This window comes from Panthera pardus, unplaced genomic scaffold (assembly GCF_024362965.1).
Source record: "Panthera pardus isolate Hobbes unplaced genomic scaffold, ASM2436296v1 HiC_scaffold_8, whole genome shotgun sequence".
NCBI lineage: Eukaryota > Metazoa > Chordata > Mammalia > Carnivora > Felidae > Panthera > Panthera pardus.
In genome coordinates, this window is record NW_026527013.1 from 127,921,024 (window position 1) to 127,932,362 (window position 11,339).

Consider the following 11,339-nt stretch of genomic DNA (forward strand, 5'->3'; position numbering starts at 1 on the left):
TCTATAATTACAGTTCAAACCAATCTATAAAAACTGGCCACATTTTAATGATGATGGAGCTCTAAAATTATTCTTCTTTAAGAAGACATCATACCTATAACACATGTTAAAATGCTTCTTTGTTATTATCTTAGCCAAAAGTCACACTTGGACACATTTTCTTCCTTTATATTGAGCAACATATGATGGAATGAACCCTTTAAAAGATTCCTTCTGGGCATAATTTAAGACAGAGTTTGTAGGACGTGTGGGTGGCTCAGTAAGTTGAGTGTCTGTCTCTTGATTTCTGCCCAGGTCATGATCCCAGGATCATAGGATCGAGTCCCGGGTTAGTCTCCACACTAAGTGTGAAGCCAACTTGGGATTCTCTCTCTTTCACCCTCTGCCCCTCTCCTCTGCTCATGCTGGATGCAGATTGTCCATGACTAGCATGGTGATTCAACAGTGTTATTAGGGGCCTGTCCTGCTCCTGAGTTTAATTTTCTTCATGTTTAGTGTATGGCTTCCATTTCTGAGGTTTTTCTATGGCCCAATGTAGCTTCTGATGCTCTAGGCAACATAGTTATGTCCTGAGCAGCATAAAGGATAAAGATGGAAAGAGAACACGTCAGATACCTCAAGGGGGATACCTCAGGGGAGTCTGCATTCTCAGCATCCCCACTCATATACCAGTAGTATGTAAGAAATTAGTAACGTGGACATACCTAGTGGGAGGCTAAGAAATTGATCTTGGCTAAAGATCACTCCTGAACAAACGGTAGGATTCTTTTCTGAAAGAAGAGGTAAATGAATACCTGGTATGCAACTAGAGGGTCTGTCACGGAAAGTGGGATGACCACAAGGGATCACATGTGTGCAGGGCTTGCAGTAGCTGGCAGAACATTGAGAGGTCCTTATGTAAATCAGGACCAAAAAGGTCATGATTCTTTTATGTCAGACATCAGGAATTCCGTATGAGAAAGGTATACCATTAATAAATAGGGAGGCAGTGGGCTATCATTAAAATCCAATTGGGGATTAAAACAGACTTCTTTTCTGCATTGATGATTTTATATTCTTCATCCTTAAGGAAAAATGTTCCTTCACTTTAGAGAGACAAAGTTATGCACGTGCAAGTGGGGAAGGGTCAGAGAGAGGTGAGGACAGAGGATCTGAAGCAGGCTCTGTGCTGAGAGCAGAGAGCCCGATGTGAGGCTTGAACTCACAAAGAACATGAGATCATGACCTGAGCCGGACTCAGACACTTAGTCTGCTGAGTCACACAGGTTCCCCAGAAAAATATAATTTTTACATGGTTAAGAACTGAAGACTTTTAGAAGATTGGCCAGTAAAGATTGAGAATAAAAAGTTTAGCTACAGAGTTTTTAAAAAAATACTCCTTTCTTCTATTTCTTTGATACAGTGGTCAATGAGTCAATGATATGTCCTGTCAAATCTAGTTATTTAATTCTCATGACAGTGAGTTTCTGTTTGTTTGTTTCTTTGTTTGTTTATTTATTGTGTCCAGAGTTTATAATACAAGGACCAGAGCTTTCTCCCCAACTCAGGTTTATAAATTTTTCAATTGGCTTGTGAGGTCAGTAGGGATACTTTTTTTTTTTTTTTTTTTTTGTCTAATTGGGTTTCTGAGAAGACTTTATTCAGGTCCTTAATGCTCATCTGCTCACATGGAATTATGTTCTTCATCTTCTCCAGCTCTTTTTCATATTACTCATTCCTGCCTTTGAGGGAGACAAAAACTCAGCACATCTTTTCACATCTTCTTTTTCTTCAGCATCTACCTGGACAGTATATTTACCTCTGGGCATTAAACTTCTCAAAGTCATCTACCAAGCCAGACTTCACCACATTGACCTTGTAGTAAGCCCAGTAAAGGGCTTCTAGCAGGTGGATTCTAGGGGAGAGTAGCCAACCTGGATGGAGGTGAGGGTCTCATTCCAGGATTTCAGGGAGTTAGCAATGGCCTTTTGGTTTCCGGTTATGGTCTCCCCAAAAGCTACCCAGTCAATGACTTTTAGAGCAAGTTTTTGCCCAGCTACCTTGAGATCTTTCACCTACCCTGGCAGCCCCATGAGTTTCTTATTTTAAGGAGCAATAGTTAAAAATGTGACTCATATCATTTGAGGAACTTAATCCTGGATTTAATAATGCTGGTTGCTGAGCCTGCTCTAGAGATTCGGAGACAGTCTAGCTGTGATGTGGTCTAGGACTTTCTAGTTAGCAAAACCTCAAGGTGGCTCCATCCTGTCTAGAAAGTTTTCTGTTCTTGGTTATTGGATTTTTTGGAGGGAGAGAGAATAGGTCATTGTGGTAGAGAGTAGGCACAGAAGAGTAGAAAGCAATATTGGAAAATTTTCATCAGAGAGATACTGTAATTTGTTTTCCTCAAAGGAGCATGAACCCAGTAATAGCCTGAACAACTTCAAACCACAAACCTTAGTAAACACCTGTTACTTAATTATAAATTTTTACTACTTAAGCTTTCTTTTTGCCTCACGTTCCTCATTTATTAAAAAGCTTATTCAGTTGCATGAGTTTTAAAATATTTTGTATCAGTGAAGTGGTAAAAAGTAAAAGTTACCCATTAAAATAAAAGTATTTGGAATTGGCTGCTTTTCTTGTCTTACATACTTATTTGATTTTTCTTATTATTTTCCAACCAGTGGTTTCTAATTTTGGACTTACTGAAGAAAGTCAATAATTTTCTGTGACTTACTGATGGATCCTTTGTAATTACTGACATATTCAGTCACTGTGAACAATCATTAATTTAATGTTCTCATCATTCCTTATCTAGCCTATTCTACATATTTGATTATTGTTTCCCCTGAGCTCCTCCCCATAGCATATAACATATCTTCAATGGAATGTAAGCCACATGAAGGTGGCATTTTATATCCATGCAATGCCTTTCTCTTACATATTATAATATGTTGTTATTTTGGAAAATAAAGTAAAAAATGTATCTTAAATGTAGCTGAATTTCAGGGCACCTGGGTGGCCCAGTCAGTTGAGCATCAGACTTCAGCTCAGGTCATGATCTCACGAGGCTTGTGGGTTAGAGTCCCACATCTGGCTCACAGCTGTCAGCCAGGATCCTGCTTTGGATCCTCTGTCCCTTTCTCTCTCTGACCCTCCCCCACTCATTCTCTCTCTCTCTCTCTCTCTCTCTCTCTCTCTCTCTCTCTCTCTCTCTCTCACACACACACACACACACACACACTTTCTCTCTCTCTCTCTCAATAATAATAAACATTAAAAATATTTAAAAATGTAATTGAATATTATTTTTGCAGTAAGCTAAGTAATAATTTTTAGCTTTTCTTCACAGTGGCCTTATAGGCTGGCTGCTGTTTATTTAAGGTTAGTTATCTTTCCCCTAGAGAGGATATTACAAAGGGAAGGGCAGATTCTTAAGTTAAAATTGTGTTTCCTGATCAAAAGCACAGGATTTATATGGTTGCTTTACTAAAGTTATTGTTGCTGCTTTTTATTTCACTCCCAGGTTATTTGGTAAATAGAAACTAAACTTTCTTGTCAATTTATACTTACCATAATTTCAGAAGCTGTTGAGGTTGAAAGCATGAGCTATATTCCTCTGAATCCAGCAATATGAATTTTTAGTAGAAAGAGAGTAAACAAATTCAAAGAACACATGAACTGTTACTAAAGGTTCCTGTTATCATAGAATTAAAAGTTGTTAGTTGTAGATTAGCAATGTGGGTTATTTTTAAAAACAACTTTACTCTTAATCAAATAAATCCATAATTATAGAATTAATAAATTTATGTTTATAAAAAAGTTGCCTCAGCTTATTGATCAGCTTACAGAATCATTTTAGAATGTTCACAGGGAAACAATTAGCTTTCCCTTCCCAAAATATATATTCCTTTCTCTCAAAATGTCTTGAGAAGAACATTCCAACTTCTAAAATTTCCATAATTGCTCTTGTCTGTATCTTCTAGTTTACTTTTTTCTAATGACTATATGACTTAGAGAAACTTCGTTTCTATAATTCTTAAAATTTCATCAAAACACTTTCCTGAGCTATTCAGGTAAAACAAAAATATATATTTTCTGACTAATTCAAACAGTTATTCTAATATTCACTTCATTTTGTGTATACCTACCCTTTTCCTATACATTTTAGACTAAATTTGTTTGATTCTACTCCCTGCTAGTTACAGTTGAGTCTTGAACAAAAGGAGTTTGTACTACATGGGTCCACTTACATGCAGATGTTTTACAGTGCCCTACTGTATGTGTATTTTGTTGATGATTTTCTTAACAAGACTTTTTTTTCAAGCTTCCTTCATTCTAAGAATACAGTATATAATACATACAACATACCAAGTATGTGTTAATTGGATGCTCATGTTATCTTTAAGGCTTCTAGTCAGCAGTAGGCTACTAGTAGTTAAGTTTTGAGGGAGTCAAAAATTATATGTGAATTTTTGACTGCATGGCCGCTAATTGCCCCTAATCATTGCCCCTAATCCCATGTTGTTCTAGGACCAATTGTATTTCCAACTTTTACAACATTAGCCAAGATTTAAGAAAGTGTAGGAAGAAAGAATGTACCTAATCAGTAAACTGAAAGTATAGCTAATGAATATGATCACTACATAAATAGCTGTCAAAACATGGATATTTTTTAAAATGAACAGAGGTGCTAACCAGGCCAGACACAAGGATAACTGTTCAAAATAACTGAGGCTGTCCTGGGAAAACTGAGGCAAATGTTCATACTGGTGATAAATAATTCACCACAAGAACTAGCTAAAATCCCCCACATTCTGTAAATTTATTGCAACATGCACTAGCTAAGATTTCCCATATTCTGATGCATATATTTTTACTTTTGGGGAGGAAACTTTTGACATTTTTCATTCAACTGCACTTAGTTCTGGGATGGGAGTGAGGTGCTGAGGCTCAGCACTGAAGGAAACACATCCCACCATGTTGGTTCTCAAAGCATGCATATCAAGCTTTCCTGTTAAATAGAGGTATTACCATTTTATGGTATCTCAAATGTTTTAGGATGTAGTACAGATAAACTGTAATTAAGCTGTCATATTTAGGTACAACTGTGTAGTAAAACTGCTTTTAAAAACAACATAATTTAAAGGAAAATCTATGCTTTCAAATGCCTGGTGCTTTTTTAACTTTTAGAGCTTATCTTAGGAGAACTAGTAAAGTGTAGGAGCATCTTTAAAGAGAAAACAAGTATTAGATGAATGAAGTCATTAATCTGTGGAAATCTCTTTGAGAGACAGAATGTTTAGCATAGCAAGTGGTTAAACAGTGATAGAAATGTAAAAGACAGAAACTAGAAAAAAACAATAACATTATTAGAGTTACGGTTGCTTAAAATCAGTCTAAAGAGATTTAGAATATCTATTCCTTCTCTTCCTCAGAATAACTTCATATAATATTCTGCACAGTTCCTGATTTGTACTCTGAATTGGCAGGAACAATCATTTCCAGATAGATCTGTGTTTACCAGTGGTAATGAACACATCTATTCAAATTGTCCTTCTAAGTGGAGAATTCACCTGGATGGCTCAGTTAAGCATCTGACTCTTGGTTTCAGCTCAGGTCGTGATCTCATAGTTCTTGAGTTCAAACCCTGCGGTGGGCTCTGTGCTGATATGCAGAGCCTGCTTGGAATTCTCTCTCCCTCTCTCTGCCCCTCCCCCCCTCACACCTCCCCCCAAAATAAATAAATAAACATTAAAAGAAATTCTCCTTCCATATTTGATTAGAAATACTGGTGTTGCCTCAGTAATAGAAGTTTATTATAAAAAAATTACCAGTTGTTGAACTGAGTAGTACCCACAGCAATACCATGTTTTGTTGTGGAGACGTCAGTTTTGGTACTAGATCCTTTACTGCTTGACAGTGATTACTTATGTCAATAACTTTTCCTCTTGGACTTAACCATGTGTGTGAACAGGTTGCAATTAGCCTCAAATGTCTTCTACCTTGAATGTTTGGTGAGTGGTTTTTGTTTTTTTTTTTTAACATTTATTTATTTTTGAGAGAGGGAGAGAGACAGAACGCGAGCAGGGGAGGGGCAGAGGGAGAGGGTGACACAGAATCCAAATCCAGCTTCAGGCTCTCAGCTGTCAGCATGGAGCCTGATGCAGGGCTCAAACTCACGAACCGTGATATCATGACCTAAGCCAAGTTGGACACTCAACTGACTGAGCCACCCAGGTGCCCCTTGGTGAGTGTTTTACTTTAATATTATAATAGAATTTCTCAACTTCTTTCTCTCATTATTGTGTATTTTCCATGTTCCTTCTATTGTAGGGTTTTCTAATTTCCTTTCCTTTCCTTTGGAGAGAAGCTTCTGAAGGAATAGGTTCATGCATTTTTCCACATTTATAACTCTGATTCACTAATACCTCAACTTTTTGAAATGGCTTTTCTCTTACCATTTAACAGATTAATTATTATTTTTTAGGTCACCAAAGACATTTGTGTGACTAACCCAAGATGAGCATAGGAATTCTTATCTCATGTAACATCTCTGCAGGATGTGACCTTTTGGGGCACTTTTGCCATTTTGAAGTTCTCTCCATCATGGTATTTCATGACATTTCTTTTTACTTTTTTTTCCTCAACTTCTCTAGCCACTCTGTTTTTTTTTCCTTTCTTTACCCTCTTCTTTAATATTGGTATTCCACGAACCCTTGTTCAACTTTTCTTTAATTCTACTTAAACCTATAAAAATTTATCCATATCCATAAGTTCAATTTCCACTTATTATGTACATAAATCTCTCTCATTAGACCAAATCTTTTTTAGGTTCTGTTTTACTACATACCTAACATTCATCTGAATATCCAACAGATACCTCAGGTTCAACAACTGTAAAAAAATAAACAAAACCAGTTTAGCATTCTAATACAAATTCTCCTTCTAAGTGGAGGATTCACCTGGGTGGCTCAGTTAAGCATCTGACTAATACAAATGTATTCCTCCCAGAGTATCCGTTATCACTACATATACTAGTTGCCCAAGTCTCGACCTTTTATCAGTTTTATCTACTTAAAAAATTATCAAACTCTTCTTTCCTCTTCATATTCATTACAAATGACTGTAGGTTAGCCTTATTATTCTTTGCATTTATGTATTAATAATACAATAGCCTATTGGCTAGTGTCTTGTTCTTCACCCCCAACCACTGTCTAAAATTTTGGCATAGATACAGCTTTCTGAAACAGTGAATTTTTTCTAGTTCTTGTCTGCTTGGAATCCTTCAATGAGTTTTCATGGCTCTTAAGATAAAGCCAGAATTACTTGGGGCAGTGGATTCAGCAGCCGACTTCAGCTCAAGTCATGATCTGATGGTTCATGAGTTTGAGCCCTGCATCAGGCTCTGTGCTGATGGCTCAGAAACTGGAGCCTACTTTGGATTCTGTGTCTCCCTCTCTGTCCCTCCCCTGCTCATGCTCTGTCTTTTTCTCTCTCAAAAATAAACATTAAAAAATTTTTTTTAGAAAAAAAAGATAAAGCCAGAATTACTTAACATGGAATAAGAAACCTTCCTGAGTTGGCTCCTGTCCATCTAGTCTCATTATCCTGCTATATAGCACTCTATAATTATTTATATATTTATTTCTTCCCTTGAATTATGTGTCCCTTGATGGTGAGGACTGTGAAATATCTCATGAGCTCAAACTCATGGAAGTGTGTCCCACATTTGAAATATGTTCAGATAGTATTAATTATTTAATTAAAAGATTATCAAGTTTAATAAAAGTAAAATAGGATTAATATGTTCTCAAAGTTATACAGAGTTAATACCTACATCGAAGAATTAGAAACCTAAATTCTAATCTTCAATCTCTTATTAATTAGTTGTGTAACTTTCACCAAGTCACATAACTTTCCTGGTCCTCAGTTTCTTACCTGTAAAGTGATTTTGTAGTTTTAGATGATTTCTTAAGCCTCTTCTAGTTCTGACTTTCTATGTAACCTGGTACTGTTCCATGGTCATAATTTAATGAGACACATTAACTTTTCTGGCCTCTAAGGAACAATTTCCTTAACACTCAAATATAGTGTTTCACCCTAGTTTCTGTCCTATATCTAAGTATGTTTTGCCCAAGGGAAAACAGGCTCAGAGTGCTGTGATGGTGGAGAACAGTTTCTCATTTCCATTGGTTTTATATAAAGGGGAGAAAATGGTGTCATAACTCCAGTGGATTTATTTCCTGCTAACTTTAAAAGCTACGAAATGCTTGAAAATATATCCTCAATGTCACTGATTAGAACGTCCTGTGGAGACAAATTAATTTTCTCTAAATGACATTTGAAAACTTGCTAAGGGCAAAGAACAGGAGAATATGGTTATCCGATGAGTCATTTCATAATTTCAGGATGAAGTTGACTACCTTGTATGATAAGTTTTTGTGGAGCAAACAGGACAAGGTGAGTTTTACCCAGCTATGAGCAAAGTACCTATTACTAATTTAGAAAAGGGAGGGATAACAGTCTGGAAAATTATAGGCACATTTAAATAACTAAATGTGCTATAAAGATATATGCCAAGATTTTGGTGACAAGACTTAGAAGAGTTATGGGTAAATTAATACACAGGGACCAAGTTGGATTTATGAGGCATGAAATAATTACAGACAGTATGAAGAAGAGTTTTATGTTAATGCAAATTGATAGTGATACTGAGACTCTGGTGTTTGCAAATTCTGTTAATATCCTGGAAGTGTGTAATAGAATGGAATAGAAATAGCTAAGCTAATATTAAATCATGTAAGTTTATAAGTCTTGTTTTTTTGAAGAAGATATTATTGTAGCAAAAAAGGTTGTATATTTATGGTGCTAAATACCCAACATAGAAAATGTAGATAATGGAATGATACCTAATTGGAAAGACATAGGTATATGATTGAGGTAACGGTTCTTTTTTTTTTTTTTTTCTTCTTCTTCTTTTTCTTGTAGACTGGCTACATGTTGAAAGTCATTTTTAAGTAGCTCCTACTTGTTTTACTCTTTTTCTTATTTTAACTTTTGTGATTAAAGAATGGCTTAAGTCACCAGTATGACACATTTTAAATAATACATTCTCAGTCATGGGGATTTGAACTAATTTAGGAGTTGCAAATTTAAAATGCTGATGATAGTGTATTCTCACCAAGTCTACAGAATATTTGAGTGAGATGCATGTAATCCTTTTGACTGAAAATATTAACATTTAAAATTTCACAGAACTAAAAAAAATGTTTCAAACACGTCCATTACCGGTAGAGTAGTGGTTTAGACACTCAGAAGATCTCTCCTGCAAAACAACTAAATCTTGCATTACAAACACACTGCTGAGTTTCAAGAAATAAAGGAAATCTTCAGGGGCCCAAGCAAGCAAAGAGCAAGCTGTAAGTTGAAACCTTACCAGGAAGCAGTGAAGAATAAGTAACAGGAAAGCTGAGTTGGTCCAAGGTATAAATAAATACCCAGGCTAACCCTGTGATTACATGCTGTTATGAGGATGTATCATAGTGTGCAGGAGCCTAACCAGGAGGGTTAAAGAAGCCCCAAGTAGGTACCAGAACCTGTTGGACAACAGCAGAAGCAAACAAATCCTTTTTTGTTTGAAGTATCATACTTTTAGGGCCTTATGATTCCCACAGACTAAGGTCAAGAAAAGAAATGCTTATAATCAGAGACCACAAAACACAGAAGGAAAGAAGACCCAAGGGTAAGTATCAGCGTAAAGAAGAAATACTTCAGATGCTTTTTAAAAAGTTTTTGTTTTTAAAGGGCACTTAAGGGGTGGCTCAGTCAATTGAGTGTCTGACTCTTGATTTTGACTCAGGTCATGATCCCAGGGTCATGGGATTGAGCCCCACGTCAGGCTCTGTGGTGAGTGTGGAGCCTGTTTAGGATTCTTTCTCTCTCTCTCTTTCTCTCTCTTCTCTCTTCTCTTCTCTTCTCTTCTCTTCTCTTCTCTTCTCTTCTCTTCTCTTCTCTTCTCTCTCTCTCTCTCTCTCTCTCTCTCTCTCTCTCGGTGCCTGGGTGGCTCAGTCAGTTAAGCGTTCAACTTCAGCTCAGGTCATGATCTCACGGTTCGTGGGTTCAAGCCCCACATCGGGCTCTGTGCTGACAGCCCAGAGTCTGGACCCTGCTTTGGATTCTGTGTCTCCCTTTCTCTCTGCCCCTTCCCCTGCTCATTCTCTCTCTCTCTCTCTCTCTCTCTCTCTCTCTCTCTCTCACACACACACACACACACACACTAACACACACACATACACAAATAAATAAACATTAAAAAAAAAGATTCTCTCCTTTTCTCCATCTACCCCTCTCCCCATTTGTGGTCTCTCTCTGTGTGTCTGTCTTTAAAAAAAATAACGTTTTTTAAAAGTATAATTGATATTCTTAAGGAGATAAAATGGAATTATATAAAATGCTCAGTTAAAACTGCAAAAGGCAGAAAAACTGTGGAAGACAAAAGTAAGAAAATGGGCAAGAAGAAAAAAAAGTAACAAATATGGTATATATCAATCCACCTCTATCAATAATCATTTTAAACATCAATAGTCTATGCACCAATTAAAAACAGAAATAGTCATGCTGATCAAAGAATATGATCCCAGTATATATTGTCTGTAAGAATCTCAATTTTATTAAAAGGACATCTTTGAATAATAATAGTAAAGGGATGCTGAAAGATATACCACACTAACACTAATCAAAAGAGTGAACATCTATATTAATTTCAGCCAGAACAGACTTCAGAGCAAGGAAAGGTATCAGTGATAAAGAGGGAATTGCATAATTATAAAGAAGTTAGTGCTCCAAGAAGAAATGATGATCCTTAATAAATACATGTCTAATAATAGAACATCAAAATATGTGAAACAAAAACTGATAGAACTACACAGGGAAGTAGATGAATCTACTATTATAATTGAAGACTTCAATGCTCCTCCATCAGACGTGGACAGATCCAGCCGCAGAAAATTAGTATGGACATAGTTGAACTCAACAGTGCCATCAGTTAACTGGATATAATTGACATCTATTGAGAATTCATCAAACAACAGCAGAATACACGTTCTGTCCATGCTCACATGGGACATTTACCAAGATAGACTATGTTCTGGGCCATAAATCACGCCTTAAAAATTTTAAAGGGCTGAAAGTTCTAAGCTTCTAATCCTAGCTTAGTCTTTTAGTGACTGGCCCTCATTCAGGACTATTGCCTCACCAACCATTGCCTCATAAGAACAAAAGACACTTCTATCACCCAGGAAATTCCAATGGAATTTGTTGTATAATGCCACCTCTACATATATCCATTTTCCAAATGT

The 11,339-nt window shown here is 36.4% G+C and overlaps 1 pseudogene; it reads right to left on the bottom strand.

The window, feature by feature from the left end:
* Positions 1-1,490: 1,490 nt before the first annotated feature.
* On the bottom strand, positions 1,491-11,093 carry LOC128775481 (ATP synthase subunit d, mitochondrial-like; annotated as a pseudogene).
* Between the last annotated feature and the right edge of the window lie 246 nt (positions 11,094-11,339).